Below are 26,167 nucleotides of genomic sequence, written 5' to 3'. Positions count from 1 at the left end.
GTATGCATGGACATATGTGTGCATGCATACACAGCAGTGATTCTCATCTCTAGTTCTCAAGACTCCCAAAACAGATCATGTTTTGGGATATCTACAATGAATATTTGCAAGATATTTGTTAAGTTAATTTGCTTATTTTGATTAACCTAGAAACCAGACCTGTTTGAGGTTGAAACCACTGATATGCAGTAAATATTTATATGTATGTATGCATACTTGTATTATACAATACATATTGAAAGTATGTACATGTATTGGACCTCCTTTGTTATGTGCTCATACATCCCTTTATGACCACAAGAAACAGTATGTTTCTCACCTGAAGGTTGTAAGGAATTATCGATGATAATATGTCTCATTTCCCAGTAAACAGAAAAAATCTGCCAGCATACAGCAGCTGTTAGTCCTAGTGTGTGAATGTCTGAGATTCTGGGAGCTGGAATGCAGGTTGTTATGGTTCTTTTGTGCAGTTATTTCAGTAACCCAGAGAGCAGCTGTGAGGTTATAAGTATTTAACCCTCTGGTAGTGATAGCTGTTGCTTTAATCCTGGGCTGAAATGAAAACCACAATTATTAAAGACCTTTATGAACTGACTTAGTGCATACTAGCATTTGGTCTGGTTTTTGGTATGTTTCTCTTTATTTCCTGTTCTTACTTCATCCAGATTTCATATATAAAAATATTCTATATCAATACCCATCTTTGTGTAACCATATCAATACTGATATCCCTTTCTGCCCACACTGAAAAGAGAAATATTGTTTTTGGTTATTTTTAGATAATTTCCACTGTCCGGAGGTTAGGGGTTCAAGCAGATTTGGAAAATAAAAGGATCTGTTTATGAGAAGGTCAAATTACAAGGCACTCAGAGGTAGGGTGTCCTTGTGGTGACCTTAGCCCTTCCCGCAAAGAGGGAGGACCACCCTCAGTAGAGAGTACATTATTCAGCCTTTACATTTGTTGTTGTATTAACATTTTTGTGGTTCTACTGGACACATGCAGCTAATAAATTTCATTAAAGATAAAGACAGTGACTAGAACCTTGTTCTCCAGGGCACCATTTGTTCGTTATCAAATACAGACATCACAGCTTCTGGAAACTACACAATACTTCAAGCTTCATTGTATTTTCGTAAATCAGAGCATGTCCTCGAGAGCTATCCTAGAGCGGGCCAAGGCATAAAGGGAGCCAGGAAATGGCATGTGAAAACACTGTATCATATCATCACTGCCAAAGAACGAAACTTAATTATCAGGGGAACTAAAGTCTAGTTATATGGCTTCATATCCTAACCAAGCGAGCTAAAGTAGGCACTGCTGAGAAATGCTAATTCCTCATTATCCACAAATTTTATTTCTTGTCAGTGGAGTCAAAGGAACAGCTGTGCCTATTAATGACACTAAACACACCTGACAGACTTCATTATACTCTGTCTTGGTCTGTAGCTTAATTTGCTAAGGTTAGAACTTGTGATGCTTTAACTTTTTACTGCTAATACTAGCACCTCAATGGAATATTGCATGGGATGTATTATTTTTGGTCAATTTCAGGACTTTGTGAATTTTTTCTTTTTATTCTAGTAATTCTGTCCTCTAGTAAAGTTGTTTGAACCAAACAAAGCAGGATCACATATAAAAAATTGAATTTGCCAGGAGTAAAAATAAACTGAAAATTCAGTATATATAAAAATCAGGGAGATAGATATTCAGCCACTATTGGGCTGAGAAAGTTAGCCAGACAAACATTTCTGGCTAAGGACCAGATTCATTAAGGCTTTTCTCCCATTTTTTGTCTATGGGAAAAACCCTTAGTGAATCAGGTCCTAAATTAGCTGGGATATTCAGTGTCGAGGCTGAGCCACTGATTATACCTAGTTATATAAAAGCTATATCCAGTTAACTTTAGGATTGTTCAATAGCAGGTCTATCACATCTGGTTATCTTAGCTGAATAAACCTGAATATCGACACTTATCTGGCTTAGGCCTAGATTCATCAAAATGTGATAATTTTCACATGAAAAACACCTGTGATAAGTAAAAGGGGCATGGCTATGATAATAGTTATCACACTCTGCAATATTTGAAGTTCACAAGTTGTGAAGTACTGTGTGTGTGTGTGAGAGAGAGAGAGAGACTGACTCTTTACAAGGTTCTCATAGTAGTAAATTCTTTATACCACTATAGGAGGGCCCATCTAGTAACTCGAGGTAAGGTTTTGGTGGTGGTCTAGGATTTTGGGGCCAGTTTTACATGCACAGTGAGACATACAAACAGTTAGGATGAGAGAACATTGTAGAAATCTCATCTTTGTGTGACTTTCCTCACTCCAAATCATGACAAATCTTCACTGATATGTAATGTGCTGTTCATATGTCTCACTCTGCATGTAAAACTGGTCCCAAAACCTTAGACCACCACCAAATCCTATCCTTCAGTTATTTTCTGGCCCTCCTATAGTGGTATAAAGAATTGACCACTATGTGTGCCAGCCCAGAGGTGTTCTCTCTCTCTCTCTATTCCATTACACTCTATTCCTCTCCTCTCCCTCTCTCTCCCCGCTCTCTGCCTGAAAATGGCCAAAATGGAATTTGCAATAAATATCGCAAATTCCACATCAGGGCTATCGCACAGTGTGATAATGCCTCTCATTTTCATTGATCCCACCCAAACTCCTCCCCGATCCCAACCCTTTGAATAAATTTAAAAAATTTGCATTCACGCCACACACTGCGATAAATATCACATGCGTTATGACATTATCGCAGGCATTAGGGCCCTAAAGTCAACACATTTTGATAAATGACCCAGAGAAGTAGCCACTCCTCAGAATGCCCCCAAAAATCTAAAAGGTGAATTTTAAAAGCCCAGTGTGTGCCAAAACCAGGCGATATGCGTACAAGTTAGGCTGGCGCAGGCCGAGCAGATTTTAAGAGCCACCTGGATAGGCACGTACTTGCCACTATGTGCACAAATGAAAAGTTCAATAAAAGAGGCGGGGCATAGGCATGGTCTGGTTGAGGCATGGGCGCCCCTGGATCCCCGTGCCGGGATCCCCTGCCGCATAACTTTGCTTCTGCTATGGATGATGGAACAACATTTGATATGTTTTTCTAATATCAATAAAATTGTAATGTCTTGAATGCTTAGGGCTACCCAACCTGCCCTAGTTTTGTTTAATTATTTATTTCATCTTCTTTTTACTTTTACCAATTTTTTTAAACACAGATTACACCAAATACATACACAATAATACAGTCAGTCATAAATAATACATAAAACATATTAGAAGCATTAGGGGTAATTTCCAGATTGCATAGTTGCAAAGTCCGAAGGCAGATTTTACCCACAGACTTTGCATTAGTTTTGCAGATCATTTCACTTTGAAATTTTTCTAAGAAAAATTACCTGCACAAATTTACATAGTTACATAGAACATGAAGGCAGGAAAAGATGACTCATATAGTCTCTCCAGCAAATTGTTTCGGGTTGTAACTATTGCTCTATGCAAATTACCCTTATGCCTTCTATCAAGGTAGTAACTGCCACTCTGTCCAGGATACCCCATGCAGAAATGTTACACTTAGAGTTAAAACGCCCAAAGAAAGAGAGGCAGCTAAATACAGGTGAGACTTGCAGCACATGAGCACTTATTCATAGAATGGGTATCAGCAAGCTGGGACATGTGCTCGACTTTTTGTAAAACACAGAGGTAGTCTGGACCTCTCAATCACCCAGAAACATTTTTACACCCTGCTTTTCCACAAGCCAAATTCAAACTTTCAATTGTCTTTTTGACCTGGTGTTTGGCATGTTTTCTTCTCACGGTGACAGGAAAGGGTAGATTGCTAGTAATAGAGCTAGATGGGGGTCTAACAGGGAAATCGATATCCCTGCCTATAAGTTTGTTTGGCGTCTGATTCTTTTCTAACTTTTGTTTTTGCAGGTTTCTCCTTCTGTCTCATCCAAGGTTTGCTTCCATTCTTGGGATGGTACTGCATTTCTAGGAAGGGGGTGTGTGTCACTGGGGCTGCCTAGGACTAACTGGCTGCCTGTGTGTGTGTGTGTGTCACTGGGGAAATCTGGGGCTAATGGGGGGGAGGGGGAGGGGGGAGGAGTGAGTAGTGGTGAAGTCAACATTAACATGAGTATTACAAATGTATGGATACTCTGGGCAATGTTTGAGATGAGAAAGAACCGGGGAGGAGGAAAATATACAGAACCACATCACAATTTCTGGATGTGTCTGAAGAGCAAATTTAGCGCAGGTTCAGGTTCAACAAGGGAACTGTATTATACCTATGCCAGTGTTAAACCAGAACCTGCACCACTTTACTTGGAGGGGCCTTTTCTTGCCACGTCACCTTTTTGACATCTCAAGGCTGTCGGCAGGAATAAGTCAGCCATCTCTTTATGTAATAGATCAGTTTCTGGCTACATTTCTCAGGAAAACACATTAGTATATCGCTTTCCCTCAGTGCAGACAGCGACAACAATGACTGATTTCTACTGAATTGCACATTTTACCTCTGTCTGGGGAGCAGACAACAAGGCGACCTTCTGCGATCACAAAGGAGTCCACTTCCTCAACAATGCCAAAGGGATCTTCATGGATATAGGGCCCAGATTTCTGGGATCCTGTCATAATGACTCCAGGAAATTCATGACTTCTTCCAGGATGGTCATACCTCTGGAAGCTGTCTTCTAGAAAATAATGCTGCTCTCACTTCAATGACACAGCAACTAATCTCTACCTTTTTCTCTATCTGATCTTACTGCTTAGGCTCAGGAGGGCAGCCTCACCATCAACCAGCCAGTGTATCAAGTTTAATATTTTACTTTCCTCTTTTTTTGCCTTCTCCTATATAGGTGACAGAGAAAATTCACTCAAAATCTGGCTCATGATCCTGCTGGCATACACACACACTGCAGCTACAATAGGGCCCACTGGCTTAAGAACTTAAGAATTGCTATACTGGGTCAGAGAAAGGGTCCATCAAGCCCAGTATCCTGCTTCCAAGAGTAGCCAATTCAGATCACAAGTACCTGGCAAGATCCCAAACAATAAATAGATCCCATGCTACTATCACCAAGCCTTGACAAATAGTGACTATTCCCTAAGTCAATTTGGTTAATAACAGTTTATCAACTTCTCCAGGAACTTGTCCAAACCTTTTTAAAATCTAGCTGTGCTAACTACCTTAACCACATCCTCTAGCAATGAATTCTAGAACTTAATTGTGCATCGAGCGATATTTAGGGAGCTAATGAAATTGAAACTGCAGGGGTGTCACATGTTCCCAGGGAGAGTCCTTCTTGACCAAATGTTGCACTCCTTCCACAGCTGGAGCCACAGGAGGCGCTTACCTTCGAGGCCTGGAGGCCGCCGAAGCCGGGGCCTTTCCTTCAGCCCGGAGCTGCACTCACCAGGACTCTCTCATGACAAGGAGTGCCGCCAGGGTCTTTCTCCTTTTCTGCGGCCGGTGGGCCACTTCGGAACTCCTCTTCAGTGGCAGGGAGGCCGCTTCCAGCGTCGGGGCCCGCAGCCCAGTCTCTCTTCTCAGTGTCGTCAGCGGCAGGATGCTGCTGTCCAGGGTCCTACTTTCTGTTCCTGCTCCTAAGGGGCAGGCCTGTGGCTCTCTTCCCTTCTTAAAGGGATAGCGCAGGTGGGGCCCTCCTGGCCCATCTGTGGACTCCTCCTTGGGTGTGGTCCTTCCTGCCCTACAAAAGGGCTCTGAGCTCACTTCATCTTCGCCTTGGCAAGGAGCTAGTCATCAGGAACTAGTCCTCCCTAGGACACCTGTGCTTCATGGACTCCATGTCTCATCTTCCACATGTTCCTGATGTCTTCGTTCCAAGTGTTCCTGAAGTCTCCGTTCCTTGGCTGCTCAAGTCTTCTGTTGATCCCGGCTTTTAACCTTCCTCCACTGAGTCCTGCCTCAGTGCTCCGGTCAGAGTTCTGTCTCTGGATTCCTGGCTCCAAGTCCTGTCTCCGAGCTTCCTCCTTGAACTGTGTCCTCGTCTCAGGAGCTCCCTGTACTTGCCTCTGTCTCCTTGATGTTCAAGTTCCAAGTCCTTGTCTTCGTTCCAGTGTCTCCACATCCTGATGTCTTCACGTCCTGAAGTTCTTTGTCCAGAGGTTCCCTGTGGCTCCGCCATCCCGTCCCAGCGTGGTCCATGACCAGCCCGGCTGGTTGAATAGGGCGCTGGTGGGATTCCTCCATCACACGGGGCCGAAGTTCCTCCTCATGTCCTACCCTGGTAGGACATGAGGAGTGAAATGCAGCCCCGTTGATAAACAGGACCGGCACGGAGTAAATTCGCCGAAAGAAGAAGACGTTTTCTACCACCTGAATTGGCTTTCTGAATATTTTCCCCTGAAGCAGGACAGAAGTCCGAAACATGGCCATGTCGGGTTCGGGTTCCGAGTGCGGATAAGTATCCGTTTTTTACTCTCGATTGCAATTGCTTAAAAATTTTTGAAAATCAACAAAAAAAATTATATTCGATTAAAGGATTAGTGACCCCTATGCGAAACGAGCAGTACTGATAATGTCTGCCCGTGAATAGAGGGTCATACACAAGTTTGGCGTATTAGGTGCTATTTAAAATTTAGTACCAGGACACTTGTTGTTTTTTGGATTGTTTACATTGGTGTGTACTGGAATACACCGTTGGTGTGTGTGGGTTTTTTTGGTGTGATTGATATCGTATTTTGCTACCCTGGTAGTACCATCTGAACTGATCTCGGTACTGACCTCAGCTTGTTCACTGACCACATATGACCTCTGCTTGCCTGACCATTTGTTTCCTCTTGGACACTCTCTCCTGGCCATCTCCACTCCCAGATGAGGGAGGTCTTTCCGCAAGGGCACACTCATCTTGTCCCGCAATGGGGAGCGCCCCCTAGCACTCCCTCCCATCGGATTGCAACACCAAAATTTTATAGAATCTACAGCATGAAGATGGGAAGGCCTAAATAAAGGGCCTTGTAGTAGTCAATTGTCTATAAAACAATTGACCTTGTAGTAGTCAATTGTCTATACAACAATTTTCTCAGTGGAAGGGAGTGGACAGTGGAGTGCCTCAGGGATCTGTATTGGGACCCTTACTTTTCAATATATTTATAAATGATCTGGAAAGAAATACGACGAGTGAGATAATCAAATTTGCAGATGACACAAAATTGTTCAGAGTAGTTAAAGCACAAGCAGATTGTGATAAATTGCAGGAAGACCTTGTGAGGCTGGAAAATTGGGCATCCAAATGGCAGATGAAATTTAATGTGGATAAGTGCAAGGTAATGCATATAGGGAAAAATAACCCATGCTATAATTACACAATGTTAGGTTCCATATTAGGTGCTACCACCCAAGAAAGAGATCTAGGTGTCATAGTGGATAACACATTGAAATCGTTGGTTCAGTGTGCTGCGGCAGTCAAAAAAGCAAACAGAATGTTGGGAATTATTAGAAAGGGAATGGTGAATAAAACGGAAAATGTCATAATGCCTCTGTATCGCTCCATGGTGAGACCACACCTTGAATACTGTGTACAGTTCTGGTCGCCGCATCTCAAAAAAGATATAATTGCGATGGAGAAGGTACAGAGAAGGGCTACCAAAATGATAAGGGAATGGAACAGCTTCCCTACGAGGAAAGACTAAAGAGGTTAGGACTTTTCAGCTTGGAGAAGAGACGACTGAGGGGGGATATGATAGAGGTGTTTAAAATCATGAGAGGTCTAGAACGGGTAGATGTGAATCGGTTATTTACTCTTTCGGCTAATAGAAAGACTAGGGGGCACTCCATGAAGTTAGCATGGGGCACATTTAAAACTAATCGGAGAAAGTTCTTTTTTACTCAACGCACAATTAAACTCTGGAATTTGTTACCAGGGGATGTGGTCAGTGCAGTTAGTATAGCTGTGTTTAAAAAAGGATTGGATAAGTTCTTGGAGGAGAAGTCCATTACCTGCTATTAAGTTCACTTAGAGAATAGCCACTGCCATTAGCAACAGTAACATGGAATAGACTTAGTTTTTGGGTACTTGCCAGGTTCTTATGACCTGGATTGGCCACTGTTGGAAACAGGATGCTGGGCTTGATGGACCCTTGGTCTGACCCAGTATGGCATTTTCTTATGTTCTTATACAAAAAAATTGAACAATGATTTTAAAATCACTGGGATCTAAAACATAACATACATGCTGAAGCATTTCCAAGTTAAAATTAATGGATTTTAATATAGACTCAATATGACCTCTGTAACTAAGATTGGTACGAAAATGAAATCCAAAATTTCTCACTGTATCTAAGAATTTTATTACAGAAACATTCACCGTTAAAACACAGTTTAACAAATCAGGGGGGAGAAATATAGAGCCGTAGATTTAGCTAAAATGTATTATTCATCCAAGTATTAACAGATAAACAACTGGAAATATGCTCCATTACAAATGGGAAAGGACCCTTAACTGGAAAAAATAGATGTATGTGGCCTGCTTAGACTCTGACTTCAACTCCTAATTGAAACACAAAGATGCCAGATAAACATTAAATAATGCTAGGGTATTGCATAACCCATCTCAACCCATTCTGAAAAATTATCATTGAAAAAAACCCCCACTGCTTCCGTTCAGACAAGTAGGAGTTGAACAATTTGAGAACTATACTACTGAGTCCCATCTCTTTCAAAAGGCAATTCAAAATTACATGTTCAACAGTATCATACACTGATGATATATCAAGAAAAACAGCTATCTCAATGACTTTTGCATCCATTTCCTTTAACAAGAAATTTGTAACTGGTACCAGAAAAGTTTCCATACTGTGCATCTTTCTAAAAGCCACATTGATAACGATGTAATGAATTACTGGTTCGCAGGAAATCACTAAAATGAGAATACACAACATTTTCCAATAATTTACCCAGTGATGACACATTTGAAATAGGTGGAAAGCTAGAGGGGAGTGTTGTCGAGAGCAAGCTCTGTTTTAAAACATTCTGAATCAAAACTTGCTTTAAAATTAGCAGCACATCCCCTTCTATTAAGGCAAAAAATTACGTTTGGTTAAAATACCTAGAAAAACTTCCCTTAACAAGTAAATAACAGATAAAGGGCAAGGAACAAGAGCACAGAGTTCTTCAATGTCCGCAATACTTCCTCCACTTCCATGGTTCGTACTATTTCAAAGCAATCACAGCTAAACCCACTTTTACCTGATTGATTAGTAGGAGGGACCACAGTTGAGCTCCCCAAAGTACTAATTCATTCTACAGAAAAGTCAGCTTACTCTTGAGGACTAAAATTAATTTCTATCCGGGAAGCAAGTTTGCTATATCAACTAATTTGTTTATTAATGAAAATAATTTCTGAGGCCAATTTAATGACTCATCTAAATAAGATTTAAAATAATCCTTCCTTGCTGAGTCTAAAGCATGTCTATATTACCTATGGGCAAAAGGGGCAGTTTTCTGGGCCCAGCATAACAGGGGGCCCATAGGTAAAAGCGACCCGGTGTGCAAGGCCTGCCGTCAGCGGCAGCAGAAGGAGCCCGTGCCCAAAGTATCAGCTGCTGTGCTAAAAAATGTCTTCCTTTTATTCACTGCATTGGCTTTGCAACGTGCTGCCAACTTTCCAGGTCTATAGGCAGCACAATACAGCACGACAGGCTGTAGAGACTGAGAGCATGTGCAGCCCTCTCTCTCTCTCTGCCGGTAAGCTTTGAAACAGGAAGCATGCCAGGAGAAGGAGGAGGGGGGAGGGTCATGAGGAGTGGCAGTACTGCACATGCTCATTCTCCATGGCCCTTCGTGTAGTGAAGGCTCCTCCCTGCTGCACGACCAATAGACCTGGAAAGGAAGAAGCATAGATTGCGGCTACTCCTGCTTGCTGGGGGCAACCTTCCCAGACTGGAGCGAGAGAGAGGTTAACTTTGAAAAGAAGGAGAAAGATGAGTGGAAGGAGATGTTGGGAGAAAACAGAAAGCTATGAAAGAGTGGGAAGTAGGGATGTGCAGAAGGAAAAAATTCATTTCAGTTTATTCATTTGTTTCATTGGTACCTAAATTTGTTTCAGTACAAAAAACTCCAAAAACATTTGTTTATTCGTTTCATTAGTTTATTCATTTGCCATTAAAAGCTATGGGGGAAGCATTGCAGTTTATTCTAGCCTTCACAATAATGATTTTCTTATCAATTCTAATGAAATTTGTGAAAATAAATCATCAGAAGAAATGTAAGGTACTTAGACTGTGTCAAAGTGGTATCAAAAGTGGCATAAATTCTAGCCTAAGGCTCTGCAAAAGGGTAAAGAGCGTCCTGCACTGGCAGGAGTTCTCCAAAATACCATGGGACTCATGTAATAAGATCTGCAGCAAAACAGGCGCTTGTTAGGGGCATGGGTTTTGATCACCGCGCGTGGCTGAAGCTGCCACTTCTGCAGGATGTAAAAAAAAATAAATTATGCAAATGATTTGCGCGCAGAAATCTGCACACATAAGGAAAAATGTGCATACATAAGCATGGTACAGGGCCTATGTAATAAGCTGCCGCATCCGTGCTCAAAACCCGCACTGATAATCCGTGCATAAAAGCGAGTGAGCGAGTGAATGGGTCTCCCTATTAAGTGAAAGTTGGAAAGTATTTTTAATATTTCAGATAACTGTGCTCCAGAAAATATGTCAAATATTTTCATGGATGCTAATTCACAACAATCCTTCAGCTCTTCTGGCCGTGTATCTGTCTGCCCAGGGAAGCGCCTACCTCGGATGCCTCAGGTGAAAAGAACTTTGTTAAGCTGGCCACACAGTAGCTGAGATAGGCGCTGAGTTAGGTGCTTATCAGGCCACTTCTGTTTTATTCGTGGCAGATAAATCTATACGATAGGGTGCCCAGAAAGGCACCTAGCTAATCTTGCTACTCAGGCACTGAGCTAAGTGCTCTTCTGGCTGTGTATCTGGCTGTTCGGGCACTGAGCTAGGCGCTCAGCTGCTTACAAATCTGGCCGCTCAGACATCGAGAAAAACTCCTAGGAAAGCACCTACCTAAGCTGGCCATTCCAACGCCCAGAAAAGTGCCTAACTAAGCTGGCAACTCGGACATTGAGATAGGCACTCAGCAAGGTGGTTTTCAGGATGCTTGGACGCAAACATAGGCCCCCCGAGTCAGCACTGACACTTAACTCATGCCCTGACCATGGCGGTAAATACCCCACATTTAAAAAACTCGCAATAACATTAGCACGATTCCCTGCATTGCCTATGATTAGCTAATCCCCTCCTTTGCATGCCGTTAGCATGCATTCGTGCAGGAAAAACTGCGGGTTTGTTTATTTGTAGCCTTGGCTGCATTTTGCCCTGTGCCACCACCCGTGGAGGTTTCCTAGTGCCATAAGGGCATTGGTGCTGCCCTCTGAAGCTTTGAACAGAGCTGTGCTGTTGCTGCTGCTCCAACAGCTGTGGTTATGGGGCTGCACATAACCCCAGTGTGCCCATGTATGAGAATGCACCTTAATACATGAAACCTTTTCCCAGGTTTTTGTGCAAAACTGCATGCAGTGTACAAGAACCTGCAGCAGGTTCATGTGGTTTTGCACATGTGCCCTAGTTACCCTCACACCCCCCCAATCCCCTAGTTCCCTTCAGATGCTTAAATTCTGAGGGTAGGAGGCTCCATGGTTTAATTGTCTCCACAGGGCCTACCTCATAGTGCGGGTGTTTCTCTACAGTCACTGGATGGCGAACAGCATGCTCTCATCCATGGTGGTGAAGCTAAGCTTTCCAGGGCCCATGTTGGAATGAGCCTGCCCCAGTAATAATGGAACTGCGCATCTGTCTGAAAACGTATTCATGTACTAATGTTCCCAAATACATGTGAAAGTTTGTGCATACTCGTACTTTAGGGGAAGGAGATATGCGTATTTTAAAACCTGTGCACATGGGTCCTCACAGGTTCTAAATACTATAACAATTCTCTACAGACCCCTATATTCGAGTATATGGGGCCATGTGGAATGTTTGAAAGCTATCTTTTCTGCTTGTATCTGAGGCAATGGGCTATTCTGGACTTTCTGAAGCCTGTGCATTGGTCTTGGGTTAGTTACTGACTTGCTGTTTCTCACGGTTTACAGTAATTTTTATAATGATTTCTGCATTGTGTATTTTTTGTAATATGCTCTGGATGGGGCTTTAGATCAAAACTTTGGTTCAGCCGAAGGATAAAAGACACAGAGGTACTTGGCTGGGTCTGGAATTAACTTGAATCACCCTTGGCACACTGGGTAAGGATAAAAGAAGCCCAGAGGGTCCCTGGAATCTGACCTCCCCCTGATTGTCTCACGGCTCATACTATCCCCATTTGTGAGTAGCAGGTCCAGTATCGCTCCTCCTCTCTTGGATTTCATTATCATTTGTCAAAGCAGAGCCCCTTGAATGGCATCCACAATCTCTCTCTTTCTTAAAGTTTATTTATTACTTGATTAATCACAAATCTTCCGCATGTAAACCGATGTGATATTCAATAGTTTCTCAAGCTAGCATAACCTTCTAAGATTCCGCAGCAGAGATACTCCAATCCACATCCAGCAGATTAGAATCTCAGATGAAGAACATCTCTCCCTTCCTTCCCACTTTTTGGATGTCTTTGGCCAAATTTCTGTACAGTTCTTCTGTCTGAATCAGAGGCCTTTAGACCACACCAATGTAAATGTGCAAGCACCATCATATCATTCTAAGGCCACCCACAGTATTTCTTTCTTTTCTGACGCCCCCTGCATTTCAGTTGTTAAGAATAACTATTCCCTCTTTTGTGTCATCTCAATCCTTCCTCAACAGTTTATAACCTGGTATGGCCGTATTCTATTCATGAGACTCACTGAAACATGTCTTTCTAATAGCAACAATGCCCTTCACCTTAGGGCCTGCAGATCTGCAACTTTATTGCTCAGACTAAGAGCATTTGCACTCACAGCTTTCCATCTTTTCTCCCTCAGCTTTCTGTTCTTCCTGGTCAACTTTTCTTCTATTTTGCTCAAGACTGGACTATTGAGCTGATATTTCATGCATTTGTATTTGTTGGGAGTGATACTCCAAGTCCATTGGCTTCCTTCTACCACTCCTGTCCTCTAGTTTACACCTGTTATTTTGTATGGGTAAATTTTTTGAGTAAAAATATACACATACATTTGAATTTTCAAAAATATATGCATAGTTCCAAATCCTGCCCCAACCCTGACTCCAAGATGTCTCCCTCCTACTGCATATAATAGTGTGTACTTAGTGTCACTGTTGAATTAATTTTCAAAGGTTTCTATATGTAAAGATAGCATTTGCACACAAAGTAGCATGTACAAATGAATATTCTATTTTATAAATGTTGAGAGCATGTGTGTATTTTTCATTTCATGCATATAGTTTACTGGGGAAAAAAGAAGCAGTCTGTTGCAGGTGTGGAATCTCCTTAGACTGAGGTGGAGTTGGCACAACCTACACGGAGGAGCTCTGCAGGTCCCCACCATCGGCTGGCGGAGCTGGCTGTGGCAGAGACCCAACTGGAGCTTCACCTATACCAACCCTCATTCCCCTTAAGTTGAGCACTCGGGTGCCGAGGCCAGCAGGTCTTAGGCAGGGGGGGGGGTTGTTCTTCTGATGAGCTGGATGTCTATGGACGTGGCCGGGTCACAGGCCAGGGCCCGGGGTAGGCTGGATTCAGTCAAAGTCAGAGGCAGGTGGTGGTCAAGGTAGGCAGCATACAGACATGGTCAGTAGTCAAGCGATGGTCAATGGCAGGCAGAATTCAAGCATAGTCGAGTGTCAAGAAAGCTGAAGTCAGAACCAGAGACCCATCCAAGGGAAGGCAGGATGGATAGGTAGGCAGGGAGGTGAGGAATGGCACAGGTGGGCAGGAGACTCAATACACTGAAGACTGACCACAAGATCAGGACCTGACCACAGGACAAAGACCAGGGATGGCAAGACAAAGACCAGGAACACAGGATTGCAAACCAGGACCTCGCTGAGGCAACTTGCTCTACTCACAGTAGTGGACCTATTGCCGAGGTGTGAACTGCAGGGAGAAAGGCGCTTTTATGGGCCAAAGGTAGTGATGTCATCCATGGGTGTCATGGGGGATTTCCCACCGTGGGCCCTTTAAGTTTAAGAAGAGTGTGAGCACGCCTAGGAGTAGCATTGGGGGTGAGTCTGCGGTGTCTTGCTGTAGGTGGCGTTGGCCTTGCTTGAGTGCAGTGGCCTGCCATGTCACAGTTTGAGGGGTTTGTAATAGCATCAGGGCTGGAGATAAGTGTGGTGGTTCGTAGGGCAGGGTTCAGAAATACACATGGTAGTTGATATTTTGCAAGAGATATAAATGCAGGGCTGGTGTGTCCCAATAGGCAAATTAGGTGGTCACTTAGGGCGCCAGCCATTAAGGAGCAGTAAAGAACAGCCATATGGAGCCACGAGTGCAGCCCATCCCACTCATGGCCGAGAGAAGTAGAGACTTGGTGGCCACGAGTGGCAGACACTTGGCAGGCCACAAGCAGTGCCCATCCTGCTTACGGCCAAGATACGCAGGCACTTGGTGGGCCACGAGCAGCACCTATTCTGCTCATGGCTGCGAGGAGCAGTCTCAGGGGGCCACGAGTGGCACCTCTGTTTGGGGTGGGGGGGGGGGGGGAACAGAAGGTTCGCCTAGGACAGTGATGGCCAACCTTTTGAGCTCAGTGTGTCAAAATTCATAAAAAAAACCAGGCATAACTCAGGTGGTGTGTCACTTCTAGAAAAATCCATAATTGTGATATTTGTAGCTCTAATTAATAACAAAGTTATAATTTTAATATGTACTATATTTACTAATAAAGCAAAAACAAATAATTCTTTACCTTACCTGCTTAGTGACTTTTTTGTTGCTGAATTTCATCGGCTAAATCTTCAATTAAAACACTCTCTCCCCCTCCCACAAAAACTCTTACTCCCCTGGATTTTCTCATACATACTCATGCTCTCACACTCACTGGCTCCCTCACATACACACAAACACACACACCCAGGCAGGCTCCCATTCATTTTCACACCACTCCCGCTCCATCCTCCAGGCAGGCACCAATTCATTCTCACACACACAGACCCCCAGGCAGGCACCCATGCATTCACACACATATACCCCCAGGCAGAGTCCCATTCATACACATGCACACAGTAAAGGCAGATCCCCCTCTCTTTTGCCAGCAACCTCGGAGCCTCTCTCATTCCTCTGCTGCCACTATCACTGCTGCCACATGACTATTGGGGATGTTGCTATTCTTGCACATTCCCAAAGATTACATGTGCCAATCACTAAAAAGAATTTTTTTTTTTTTACTTTGCTGTCTGATCTTAGTTTTCTAATTGGTTGGTCACAGGTTTTTTTTTCCCACCTTCCCTTTCTTTTTTTTTTGCCAATTCCTTTTATATTGTCTTTTTTTCTGTTTCTTTTCTCTCCATCTTCTTCCCTCAAACACAGTCAGGTTCTCATTCTCACATGCATTTCTCTCTCTCACACACACACAGGCTCTCACTGTCACATGCTCTCTCTCATACAATCATTCATGCACACAGGCTCTCACTGGCACATGCTCTCTCTCATACAATCATTCATACACACAGGCTCTCACTGGCACATGCTCTCTCTCATACAATCATTCATACACACAGGCTCTCACTGGCACATGCTCTCTCTCATACAATCATTCATGCACACAGGCTCTCACTGGCACATGCTCTCTCTCATACAATCATTCATGCACACAGGCTCTCACTGGCACATGCTCTCTCTCATACAATCATTCATGCACACAGGCTCTCACTGGCACATGCTCTCTCTCATACAATCATTCATGCACACAGGCTCTCACTGTTACATGCTCTCTCTCATACAATCATTCATGCACACAGGCTCTCACTGGCACATGCTCTCTCTCATACAGTCATTCATACACACAGGCTCTCACTGGCACATGCTCTCTCTCATACAATCATTCATACACACAGGCTCTCACTGGCACATGCTCTCTCTCATACAATCATTCATGCACACAGGCTCTCACTGGCACATGCTCTCTCTCATACAATCATTCATACACACAGGCTCTCACTGGCACATGCTGTCTGACTCACACACACAGGCTCTCTCTCACTCCCACATGCTGTCTTGCTCAAGCACATGCAGTCTCTGCAAACATTCAGGTCCTCACACACAATCTCTCAACTCATCTCATACACGCGCGCACACACGCATGCACACACCCTTTACAGACCCTCAGCCTCTCTCTCACCTCTGGGCCTCCTCTTCGCGGGTCGCCGCAGGATGGGCTCTGCAGCGGCCCTGCTACCGGGCCTCTTCCTCTTCTCGGGCCGCTGCGACTTGGGATTCGCGGCGGCCCGTAAGCGCAAGCGATGCTCCTCTTCTGCACACGCTGATGCTTCACCTCCTTCCTGCCCACGCGGCTCCGGCAACGTTTACTTCCGGGGCTGCACAGGCAGGAAGGAGGAGGATCAGCGCGTTCAAACACGATCTTTTTCTTTGGGCTGTGGTGACGCCCTGCCTGTCGCTGCGCCCGGGGGCATTGGGGAGATACTGAAAAACTAATTTTAAAGGCTCGGCGCAGCCGATTAAAAAAAAAAAAAATTCGATAGTCCCAAAACGCTACGCGTGTCAGCAAAAACGGCTCGGCGTGTCACCTCTGACACGTGTGTCATAGGTTAGCCATCACTGGCCTAGGATGCCTAATACCCTTGCACTGGTCCTATATAAATGTATGCATTACTGAACTTGATCGTACATTTTTACATGTGCTAATTGACTCCCACAAGTGAAATTGGACTTGTCTGTTGTCTTCTGTTTTTGGGTGGGAGGTGTGGGTGAAGAGGTGGGGATTCAGGATGATGTGCTAGGGGTTGTAGGTGAACTGATGAGTCATGCATACTTTGTAAAATACCTGCCTGCACATTCAATTTTGGATGTTTACTCATGCTCTTTCAGTCATTTTTGCCTGTAAAATGCAAGCAAATTTTTATAAAATATGTAGAGAAAAAAGGCCTGATTTTTCAAAAGCATTTACACACTTAAAACTGTGTTTTACATGTGTAAATGCACTTTACCCGTGTAAGTGGGCTTTTGAGCATTGCTACAGTATATGCCATTGAATTGTCGATAGGCTTTTCCCCACATGAAATGCACTGAATGGAGGTAAATGTCTTTTCAAAAATTGCTATGATAGCATGTTACATTTTACATGCATAGCTCCTTTGAAATTTCACTTGTATGTGTTTTATTGCATTGGAAATATAGTGCATACTGAAACACGTACATACTTTTGGAGCAGAAAAATGTGGTATTTTATCAACTGTGCAGATCCTACTGCACATTTTATAAAATATTAGCATTAATCTCCGCATGGCTACTTACCCATGCAAATGCTGTTCCGTGGATAGGTTCAAAATTAAACTCAGTGTGCATGCTTTCCCACATACAGGGTGGGCAATTTTCAAAACACCCATTTTCATCAGTAAAGCATTATTTTACCTGTGGTAATAGCTTCCAAAATTACCCTCCCTAGGGGCAAATGCACAAATAGACAAATGCACAAATCAAAAGTAGTGGTGCCAAGGATAAAGATGGAAGAAAACAAATGGAGAGTTTTGATGCTTAATGTTACCAATACATTTACAACTGGCCTTTGAAACATATAAGCTTTTCTGCTGCTTTGATGAAATAGCAAAGTCTGACAGGTTTAATTAGTTACACCTGGCCATTTCTTTACAGTTAAGCATTTCAGGAATATGGAAGAAATATGTCAAATGGTTTGTTTGGCCTAGTTTTCAAAAAGCTTCCACAGCTCAAATAAAAATAGACCACATTACACACACTGACTGAGCCAAAGAAAATGTTAAAATTAACATTTTCAGCGATCGTCTGTATGCATTAAGAAAAAGATTCAGGAACAAGAACCCATACCAAGACTTACAACTCCACCTCCTCAGATACCACTGACCACTGCCTGACCTTTACCTCAGCTACCTCAACTACCACGGCATTGTCTTGGATCCCCCATGTTTCATGGGGGATCCAAGACAATGCCGTGGCTTTATAGCAAGTGCCGCATGCACTTCCAGCTACAGCCTGTTTTGTTCCCTGATAACCGGACCAAAATCACTCTTTTTCTTTCTCTCTTGGGTGACACCGCTTTGGCGTGGATCCCCTTTTTGTGAGCATAAGGATCCCATACTTCAGAACTTGGGCAGTTTTCTGCAGAAGTTACGCCTTGTTTTGACAAGCCAGAAAGGGACACTGCCTGAGCCACTGACATGCTACAGATCCAAGAGGGTTCCCAAATCCTCTCAGAGCACACCATTGAGTTTAGGACGCTTGCCTTGGAATTGAACTGAGGTGAGAACAGCCTCACGGCCATCTTCCTGCAAGGCCTGTAGGCCACATAAAGGATGAGTTTGGAACTTCCAGCTTTACATAGAAACATAGAAATGATGGCAGAAGAAGACCAAACAGCCCATCCAGTCTGCCCAGCAAGGTTCACACTTTTTTTTTTCTCATACTTATCTGTTTCTCTTGGCTCTTATTAACCTTTTGGTTCTATTTCCCTTCCACCCCCACCATTAAAGTAGAGAGCAGTGTTGGAACTGCATCTAATTAGTTAGGGGTAGTAACCGCCACAACAAGCAAGCTACACCCATGCTTATTTGTTTACCCAGACTATGTTATTCAGTCCTTGTTGGTTGTTGTCTGTATATATATATCCACTTTTCTTCATTCCCCCTGCCATTGAAGCAGAGAGCTGTGCTGGATATGCGTGAAGTATCGCTCTTTCTCCCCTGCTGTTGAAGCAGAGAGCTATGCTGGATATGCATGAAGTATCTGTCTTTCTCCCCTGCCGTTGAAGCAGAGAGCTATGCTGTATATGTGTGAAGTATCTGTCTTTCTCCCTTGCCGTTGAAGCAGAGAGCTATGCTGGATATGCATGATGTTATGGCTTGGAGAGTGGACCCCTATTCCGAGGTAGAGTCAGCACTGCCGAGAAGGGAGTTAACCCTTGTCGGTCTCTACCGTCGGATGGCAAGGCCTGTTGGAGAGGTAGAGCTGAAGACTTCACCCTGGAAGCTCGTGAACCCCTCCAGGAGGAGCCCGTAGGGGCACGGCTGCTGGGACTTAGGAGACTCCCTGAAGAATGAAGATGGTCTGGATGCAGGCGCCTCCTGCAGGTCGTGGTTTCCAGATGGCTGGCGCCTCCAGCAGGTCATGGGAAGTCGGGGAGTATACTTGAAGAATAGTCCCAGTCCAGTCCAAGGGTCGAAGTCCAGAGAGAGGTCGAGAGCCGGTCCAGGAGCAGACAGGAGAATGGTCCGAAGCCAATCCAGGAACAAGAAGGAGAAGGGTCCAGAGCCAGTCCACGTTGAAGCCAGAAATTCACTACCACTGGTCCAAAGGTCAGGAGCCAAAGAATCAATCCAATGGGGAGAAGAGCAGAAGCGGGACAACAAGCGGATCCGTAACACCAAACAGGAAACCAGGAACTGAGCCTCAGTACCAAGGCAAGGTCTGAGGAGCAGACCTTGCCTTAAATACCTGGAAGAAGGGAGGAGTCTTCAGGAGGGAGCCACGACATTTCCTGTCATGGCCCCTTTAAATCTATTCTTCAGCCGCGCGCACGGCCCTAAGCAGCCAGGAAGTAGGAGGAGTCATCGCAGCCCTGCTGGGCTCCGTGGCCGGCCTGGGCAGCAGCCAAGGCCGCGAGAGGAATGCCGAAGGAGGCTCCCTGCTCCTGCAGGAGCCCCCGAGTCCACCCTACGTCGAGGGTGAGTATTAGTTCCCGGCTGCGGGCTGCCGCGGCCAGCGGCCATGACGGTCGGCCCCGGTCGCGGTTTGCCGTGGCCGGAACACATGAAGTATCGGTCTTTCTCCCTTCTCTCATCACCCTGGTCGGTCGTATAGACTACAGACTCCAGAATACTCGTGAGCACAAGTCTCAATGCACCTTCCCCTTGGCACCACACTTCCAGTGGTCTCTTTCTCCACCGGTGACTCAACCCTCAGAGCACAAAGCCCAGGATGAACCCATGCAATGGGTTACAGCTGGCTGACAGTCAAGGGAAAAACATGTTGTAGACAACAGGGCCTATGCATATGCCTTGCTGCTCCAGGACTCCTGGTGGCCCACTGCCCAGAGAAACCAGGAAACTTCCATGCCTAGGATTAACTGGGGAGATAATCCTAGGCCGGACTTTCCCTGCTCTTCAACTTCTGGTTCCTGTAACAATCACTTAAGGTGAGACCCATTTCTTCCCCCAGGCTTTCCTGGATTCTGTAGTGGGGGAAAATTTCATAGATCAGGCCCTGGTAAAACACCATTTAACTATGCTTCCCTTGGAGCAACCATTTATAGTTTTCTCCATTTACGGCGAACCTCTACTGGTCAGGATCACACAATGCATGGTCTGCTCATCCTCCATACTGGCGTATTTCATTCTGAGTCAATCACGCTCTACATCCTATCTTAAGTGGTCCATTCGATTGTCCTGAGTCTTCCTTGCTTGCAAAAACACCAACCCATCATTGATTGTACCACACTGGAGATAACCCACTAGAGGCCATCTTGTTCTTCCTCCTATCTTACCTCAGTCACTCCTCCGGCTCCTCTTACCATTACCGCTACCCAGATTGAGCTACCACCACAATATGCGCAATATGGGGTCATGTTCTCCAAACAGCAAGCCGAGACAATGCCCACCTCACTGTTCTTATGACTGTGGGATCGAGCTCCTCCCAGGCAAGAACCCTCCATGAGGCAGGGTGTATCCACTTTTGGGATTGTAAGCCAAAACCATGAGCAATTACATCCAAGAAAATCTTGCCATGAGCTTTATTTGGCCATCCTCCTCACCTGCTGATGCAGGGTTCTTCTTTGTGGTGAAGAGATATGGAATACTGAGACCCTGTATTGATTAGAGACCTGAACGCTATCACCAAAAAGGATCACTACCCCTTGCCATTGATTTCTGAGCTGTTTTACTTACTCAGGGGGCTTGAGTCTTCACTAAATTGGATCTCTGGGTTACATATAGTCTCATCTTAATCAAGCATGGGAATGAATGGAAGACCACCTTTAATACAAAGGATGGACACTATGAATATTTAGTCATGCCTTTTGAGTTGTGTGATGCCCCAGCAGTCTTCCAAAAAATGGTGAATGATATTTTAATGGACCTTCTTTATTCTTCTGTGGTGGTATTCTCATCTCTTCTGCTTTCTGCCTGCTCACAGGATCCACGTAAAACAGCTATTCAAAATCTTACTAGAAAATCATCTGTTTGCCAAATTGGAGAAATGCCTCTTCGAATAAGAGAGCCTGCTCTCCTCCAATACTGGAGTCAGCATGGACCCTGCAAAACAGAAGGCCATCCTAGAATGGCCCCAGCTGGTGGGCTTGTGAGCCTTACAAAGGTTTCTTGGATTCGCCAATTACTACCAGCAATATAGCCATAGGTACTCCACCCTGGCTGCCCCCCACACAGCCTTGACCTGAAAGGATGCAAATACCAGAAACTGGCCACCAGAAACAGTGGAAGCCTTTCAGAAGCTCACAAAAGCTTTCACGTAGGGACCCTGACTCTAGCATCCGGACACTTCCCGTTCTTTCATGCTTGAGGTAGATGTCTTTTCCCTTGGGGTTGAGGCTGTCCTCAATCAATACAGAATGCAAGGGAAACATCTCCCTTGTTCATTCTACTCTCGAAAATTTTCTCCAGCTGAGAAAAATTATACTATCAGAGACAGAGAACTTCTAGCTGTCAGTCTTGCCCTGAGTAATGGTGGCATCTCCTGGAAAGCTCCAAATACAAAATCACTATCTACACGGACCACAAAAACCTCAGCAGGCCTCTTGGTCTCTCTTCTTCTCTCTATTTGACTTTGAGCTCCATTACTGTCCTGCTGAGAGTGGAGGCTGTATCTCATTCCTTTCTGACCAAGTATACTGTAGAAACACTGTAACATATCATTGACCCAGCAAGGGCTCTTCTGGCCTCCTTCACTTCTGTTCTGGCAGGGAAGACTGTTGTTCCCAAGAGACTCCAGGAAAAAGTGCTGAAATGAGAGCACAACTCCTGTATAGCGGGGCACCCAAGAATGTCTAGAACTCTCGAAATCCTTCAGCACTACTACTGGAAGCCACATATCAAACAGAATACAAAGGACTATGTAAGATCCTGCTTAACCTGTGAACAGAACAAAACTGATTACGCTGATCCTGGGGCTTGTTACAGTCACTGCCAGCCCCCAGGGAACCCTGGATCCATATATACCTCAACTTCGAGGTGGATCTCCCTCTCTCACATGGCTCCACATTGATATAGATCATCGTGGACAGGTTCTCCAAGGTGTCTCAATTCATGCTTCTCACTGGACTTCCTTCAGCTCCAGAACTGGCCTGCTACTTTGTGCAACATGTTTTTCATTTAATGGATTAACATCCCATATTCTCTCCAACAGAGGCATGCAATTTACTGTCCATTATTGGCAGGCCCTTTGCTATGAGTTTAGCATCTCACTAGACTTCACTATAGCCTATCACCCACAAGGCAACGGACAGACTGAAAGGATTAACTAAACTCTCAAGACATTCCTCAGATCTTACATCAATAGAAAGCAAGATGATTGGGAACTGCTACTCCCATGGGTGGAATTCTCCCATAATAATCATTTATTTTATTTATTTGTTGAGTTTTATATACCGTCATTCGATGAAGCCAACATAATGGTTTACAAGATTCAAAAGGTATTTTCTTAACAATTGTGAATTAAGGTATAACAGGATACATATTATAAACGAAAAGTTAATCTTTTTTATAGTCCAGAAAAAAATCATTTTTGAATGAGAAGGGTTTGATTGGTGCTGGTTGGTGACAAGTTATTTCATGGATTCGGTTGGCAGTTCTGTTGGGTGGTGGATGTTGTGATGTTTGATTGTCAATGTAGACTTTGTAAAACAGCAACGTTTTTAGATCTTTTTTGAAAGTTTTGAGTTTAGGTTGGGTTCTCAAATCGTTTGTGTGGGAGTTCCATATTTTAGGGCAGGTGATGGAAAATGCTCTTTCTCTGGTTGTTGTCAAGTGAGCATCTCTGATGGGGGGGACTGTTAAGCGGCCTGTGTTGTTTGAGCGTAAGTTTCTTTGGGGATTCTGGGGAGTTATGTTTAAACCAATTTGACCTTGATGTTCATTGTTTAGTAATTTGTGTATGATGGTCATGGATTTGTGTTCGATTCGGGCATTAATTGGAAGCCAGTGTAGTGAAATCAGTATAGGCGTTATGTGGTCATTTTTCTTTATTCCTGTCAGAATTCTGGCTGCTGAGTTTTGCAAAATTTGGAGAGGCTTGAGGTTGGAAGATGGTATTCCAATCAGTAAGGAGTTGCAGTAGTTGATAGTTGAGAATATGAGTAGTTGTAGTACAGTTCTAAAGTCATAAGGGTTAATAAATGTTTTCAGACATCTTAGGGTTAGTAGTTTGTGATATCCTTCTTTGATTTTGTTTGATATATGGTTCTTGAATGAAAGTTCTTTGTCAATAATAATTCCTAGGTTTCTGGTGTGGGTGACAGGGAGTATTGGGTTCATTTGATTGTCAAGTATGAGTTGGGGTGGTGGTGTTGGATTGGGTTTTTTGTCCATGAGGATTATTTCAGTTTTGTTGATGTTGATTATGAGTTTCAGTGATGTTAGAAGATGTTTAATTGAGACAAGTAGAGCAGATGTTTCTTTGTGCGTTTCTTCAATTGAATTTTGGATGGGAATTAGAAGTTGAATATCGTCAACGTAGAGGAAGTGGGTGATTCCACTATCTTTTAGTAGTTGGCAAATGGGAAGAAGGTATATGTTAAATATGGGGAACTCCAGTGTTGAGGCTAATCTTTTTGGATGGGTTGTTGTTAATTGATACTTGGTAGGTTCTATCGGATAGATAGGATGAGAACCATTGTAAGGTGGTATCAGTTAAACCGATTTCAGTAAGCCGTTCTAGGAGTATATTGTGGTTTACTGTTTATGCTACCCCTAGTTGAAGTTATCAGCTAAATTATTTGGTTTATTGGTATATACTTGTTGACTGTTCCTTGTTCTTTGTAAAGGCCATGCCTATTTATACTTTTGTTATAAGTTATATGTAAACCAATATGATGTGCAAACGGCTGTCGGTATATAAAATCTTTAAAATAAATAAATAAATAAATAAATAAATACTGTGTCGAAGGCAGCTGAGAGGTCAAGGAGAATGAGTAGGTATTTTTTGCCTTTGTCAAATCCTCTTAGTATCATGTCATTCAAAGAGAGTAGGAGAGTTTCTGTGCTTAGGTTCTTTCTGAATCCGTATTGGGTTGGTGATAAAATGTTGTTTGTTTCAAGATAATCATCAAGTTGGGAGCGTACGACTTTTTCGATGATCTTGGCTATGAAAGATAGGTTTGAAATAGGGTGGTAGTTTGCAAGGATTTCAGGATCCAAGTTGTTCTTTTTTAGTATTGGTTTGATTACTGCAGATTTGAGGCATTTGGGGTAATTACCTTCAGTCAGGGATAAATTGATGATCTTGGTGATAGTTTTAGATATGGTGGGTTCGATTGTTTTGAGGGATGTTATGGGGATGCTGTCTGGGGGGTGGTTGGCGGGGTTCATTTTTTTGATAATAGATTGAATTTCAAGGGTGGAGGCGGTGTCAAAGTTTTTCCATGTTGAGGTTACCTTAGTGTTCAGTCTGATGTTTTTGGCTGTTGTTGCTTAAGTTGGTTTGTATTAGGTCTGATATTTTCTTATTGAAGAATTCTGCAAAGTCATTACTTCCATGTTTGGTACATTTAGTTTCTTGGGTGGTTTTAGTGAGGTTTTGTACTATATGGCAGCAGCGCCACTGGTTCCTCGTCCATCCAAATCGTATAAGCGAAACTTCCACAAATGCCACTTCCATTTCCTCTCAGTTCAGGAGCTCCATGGTCTTTGGACTCAAACCTCTCAAGTAATTTCACAGGCTGCCTCACAAACTAAAAAGTATGCAAATACTAAAGGCTGACCTGCACCACACCTCAAGGAATGTGACACAGTCTGGCTGAGCACCTAACACCTTCAACTCAGATTTCCTTCTCTATGCCTGGTACACATTTCATTGGCCCATACCCCATTCAATGGCAGATATACCTTGTCACTTTCCAGCTAAAAATTCCCCAGACACTCAGAATACCTAACGTATTTCATGTCTCTTTGCTAAAACTATTAATTCTATCCTGGCCATCCAGAAAGATTCCCACAGCCATGGATGTGATGGGAGAAGAAGATACACAGTTTGAAGTGGAAGAAATTTTGGATTCCTGTAGGCAGCGAACCAAACTTGAATATCTCATTGTCTGGAAGCACTTTGGGCCAAAAGAAAATGCTTGGGAATCTGCCATCAACCTTACAGCACCTCTTCTGGTAAAGGAACTACATACACATTTTCTCTCTAGACCCTGAGGAGAGAGCTTAGAAGAGCGGGTACTATTACGTTTGCTATATCACAGGACAACCTTGCAAGCTGGCACACTCACCTGATGCCGCCCAACCTGCCTGGCATTTCTACTTCATGTGGCCAATGATGCTGCCACTCCATGCAGCTAAGAACATTGCCATTCTCTTCTCCCAGTCATTCCCTAGGCACACTTGTGTTATGCCGGCACTTAAAGGCTCTACTGTGGGAAATCAGCTCTCCAGTGCTCCATGATGACATCTCACGGTCAGGTATTTAAACCCCAGCCTTGCAACACAAAGGTGGCTCAGCAACTGGTCGACTACTTCCTGGTGTTGTGAGTTTCTGCTTCAGACCGTTTCTTCAGCCTTGCCTAGCATTGCATACATCTTCAGCCTTGGCCAGATTTCTGTGTCTTCAGCTTTGCCTTACCTACATCTTCAGCCTCGACCAGCCTTCTGTGTCTTCAGCCTTGCCTTGTCCCCCTTGGACTGTCCCCCAGCATCGTCCATAGCCTGTGACCTGACCATCCTTCTCTGCCACCTGCCTCAACTACTGCTTGCCTATGGAAACTCTCCTAGCCTTCACAAGAGATTCTCACCTAAGCCCTGTTGGCCCTTGAAATCCAAA

The sequence above is a fragment of the Rhinatrema bivittatum genome, chromosome 1 (assembly GCF_901001135.1).
Source record: "Rhinatrema bivittatum chromosome 1, aRhiBiv1.1, whole genome shotgun sequence".
Classification (NCBI taxonomy): Eukaryota; Metazoa; Chordata; class Amphibia; order Gymnophiona; family Rhinatrematidae; genus Rhinatrema; species Rhinatrema bivittatum.
The sequence above is the reverse complement of the archived record's forward strand: the minus strand, read 5'-3'. Positions refer to the sequence as shown.